Source organism: Bison bison, unplaced genomic scaffold, assembly GCF_000754665.1.
Source record: "Bison bison bison isolate TAMUID 2011002044 unplaced genomic scaffold, Bison_UMD1.0 scf7180017864456, whole genome shotgun sequence".
NCBI classification, from domain to species: Eukaryota; Metazoa; Chordata; class Mammalia; order Artiodactyla; family Bovidae; genus Bison; species Bison bison.
Genome location: NW_011495018.1, coordinates 26,883,078 through 26,886,627, shown reverse-complemented (window position 1 = coordinate 26,886,627; position 3,550 = coordinate 26,883,078). Strand labels below are relative to the sequence as shown.

The window sequence follows — 3,550 nt, the reverse complement described above, 5'->3', positions numbered from 1 at the left end:
TGATTTAGGTCATACCTGAATGGTCTAGTGGTTTTCCCTACTTTCTTCAATTTAAGTCTGAATTTGGCAATAAGGAATGCATGATCTGAGCCACACTAAAATGGACTGGAATGGGTGAATTTAATTCAGATGACCATTATATCTACTAGTGCGGGCAGGAATCCTTAAGAAGAAATGGAGTAGCCATCATGGTCAACAAGAGTCCAAAATGCAGTACTTGGATGCATTCTCAAAAACGACAGAATGATCTCTGTTCATTTCCAAGGCAAACCATTCAATATCACAGTAATCCAAATCTATGCCCCAACCAATAATGCTGAAGAAGCTGAAGTTGAACGGTTCTATGAAGACCTACAAGACCTTTTAGAACTAACACCCAAAAAAGATGTCCTTTTCATTACAGGGGACTGGAATGCAAAAGTAGGAAGTCAAGACACACCTGGGGTAACAGGCAAATTTGGCCTTGGAATATGGAATGAAGCAGGGCAAAAGCTAATAGAGTTTTGCCAAGAAAGGCACATTATATGTCCCATATTTGGAGGAGTTCACTCTGTGGCATGGAGAAAAGTGTGGAGGGGCAACGGTGGGAGCAGACAGGCTGAGGAGGAAGCTGAGGTCCTCTGAGGGATGAAGGGGGCTTCTAACAGATGTGATGGTGGAGGTGGGAGAAGGGAATGGGTGTGGAGGGCAGGTGAGAGGAAGGGAGGAGTCAGGGATGACTTCTTGATGCTGGGCTTGAGCAACAGGGTGGGTGGTGGGAGGAGGAAGATGCGAGAAGGAGCAGGTTCCATGGAGGGAAGGAGCAGAGATAAATTTGAGGCTACACTGTCTTCTGGGTATCAGAGTCTCCAGTCCTGCCTCCTCTGTGAGGCTGCCCTCTGTCTGAGCACTTTCTTCCTGTTCACTCCACCCTCCCCAGGTCTGCCTGGTAGTCCTGGCTCTGTGCTCCACAGAAGATCCCTCCAGGAGATCCTCCAAGGGTGAGCCGGGGCTTTGGGGACTACAGTGTGATGAGAGGTGGCCAGGAAACAAGCATTTGTGTTCTTTACGCAAACATCCCTGACTGGAGTCACCCTGGGAAGCTTCGTGAGCTTCATCACAGAGTGAAACCCCAAACGTGAACACAGACCCCAACTTGGCCACAGACTCCAGGCAGCCACCCTTGGAGACGTAGCTTCTCATTTGTGAAATGGGAATCCCATGAGCCACCATGCAACGTGGCTCTGAGTAGGAAACGAAGAAATAGATATATAAAGTAGCCAGTACATAGTGAAAGTGAAAGTGAAATTGCTCAGTCGTGTCTGACTCTTTGCAACCCCATGGACTATAGCCTACCACACTTCTCCGTCCATGGGATTTTCCAGGCAAGAGTACTGGAGCAGGGTGCCATTTCCTTCGCCAGAGGATCTTCCTGACCCAGGGATCGAACCTGGGTCTCCCGCATTGTAAGCAGACGCTTTACCGTCTGAGCCACCAGGGAAGTCCTCCACTACACACTAGATGCTCACTAAATTATAATAGTAGCTAGCACTTCAGGAGAACTGTCCAGGGTGCAGGCAGTGTTCCAGGAAGACTTATATATATATATATAGAAGTTTATGTAATTTTCATTATAACCATGAGCTGTGTATTAGTCAGGATTCTCCAGATAAATAAAACAGAATATTGACAGAGAGAGAAAGAAGAGAGGGAGGAATTGGCTCTTGTGACTGTGGGGCCTTGATGAGCCCACAATCTGCTGGGGGTATACATATAGGCTGGAGACTCAAGGAAGAGCTGCAGTTCAAGTCCAAAGGTGCTGGCAGAATTCCTTCTTGCTTGGGGGAGGTCTTTCCCTTAAGGCCTTCAACTGATCGGATGAGACCAACCCACATTAGGGAGGGTAATCTGCTTTACTCAAGGTCCACTGATTTAAAAGTTAATCTAATTTAAAAAACATCTTCACAGAAACATCCAGAATAATGCTTGAGAAAATATCTGGGCACCGCAGCCTAGTCAGGTTGACACAGAAAATTAACTCTACAAGGTGGTAAGAATAGTATCCCCTAGTTTGCAGAAGGTAAGGCAGGCACAGAGGGTAGGAGGAACGCCCAAGGTCTGAAGAGCCAGACTCTAAACTCCTGCCGTCTGGCTCCAGAGCTGACTCTTTTAACCATGACAGTAAGTGGCCATTATTATAAGCACAGCAGCATAAATTAAATTTCTCCATCCATCCTTTTCCTGGCCTGAGAGTGGAAGGCAGAGAAACCGGGGAAGCTTTCCCTGGGTGGGGCCCTGCCTTGCTTAGGAAGCAGCACAGACTCTGAGGCTCAGAGATTGAGGGCTGGTAGGTTATCTGGGCCAGTCCACAACTCTACGGAGGAGGAAACTGAGGCTGAGAGTAGAGAAGGGACTCACCAGGGGGTCCCAGGGCTTCAAAAAGTGATGATGACAACAATAAATCATGCTTCTCCAGCAGTTACTGTCTCCTAGGGACTTTTCTGCATTAACTTCTTGAATCTTCTACATGTGAGACAGAGAGCATCATTATCCCTGTTTTTTTAAGGAACGAGGAAACTGAGGCAGAGAAGTCATGAAACTGGTGCCAGAATCTCAGCCCAGGCTCAACCAATCACTGCATCTCTGAGGTTCGGGGCCGGTTTCTTGGGGAGGAGGGGATGTACCTGTGTGCTAAGTCACTTTGGTCATGTCCAACTCTTTGAGACCCTATGGACCATTAGCCCTCCAGCCTTCTCTGTCCATGGGATTCTCCAGGCATGAATACTGGAATGGGTTGCCATGCCCTCCTCCAGAGGATCTTCCTAACTTAGGGATCGAACCAGCGTCTCTTAAGTCTCCTGCATTGGGAGGCGGGTTCTTCACCCCTAGCACTACTCCCAGGCTTGCCCCTCCTTCCCAGTTCCCCAACCTGGGGCTCTGGCTACAAGGGACCGGTGAGAAGACGCTGCAGTTCATGAGGCAGCCTCAGCCTCCTGTTCACGGAGGAAATGCCCTGCCGTACAGCGGTGTGCACACCTGAAACACCCCTGCCCAGGTGACAGGCATGTGTGCGCATGTGTCTCATCCCACAGCTGGACACAAGCACACATGCCAACCCACAAATGGATACATGCCAACACTGGCACACACACCTAAACAAGTAAACATCCTCAAGAGCACACAACTATGAAACCCCACGTGAACACACACGACTCCCCCCAACACATGCCCCCTATACAGGACACATCTTTCCTCATCCCAATTAACATATAAGCAAACACGGATACACACAAACCACACTCAGAAACACACCATGCAATCACAGCTACCCCGATTCACAGCCCATCTTTCACACACAGGCATGTTCCTCTACTGATCCAGGGGTCAAAGCACCTAGACACAAGTACCTGCCCACAAGGTGAGCCGCTAATGTGAGCCATGGATTCTTCCACACTTCCCACACCCCAAGGGCCAGAACCGCCCCCCTCGGCTGTCCACCCCCACAACTCACCACCCCCATAAGTAGGAATAACACAGATCGTTCCAATCCCTTCCCTATCCCTACCCTACC

At 49.1% G+C, this 3,550-nt stretch overlaps 1 protein-coding gene across 1 annotated transcript in view; it reads right to left on the bottom strand.

The window, feature by feature from the left end:
* The window catches only part of SH3PXD2A (SH3 and PX domains 2A), a 251,731-nt gene that overhangs the window by 83,799 nt on the left and 164,382 nt on the right, over nucleotides 1–3,550 (bottom strand). The gene's annotated exons all lie outside the window — the stretch shown is intronic.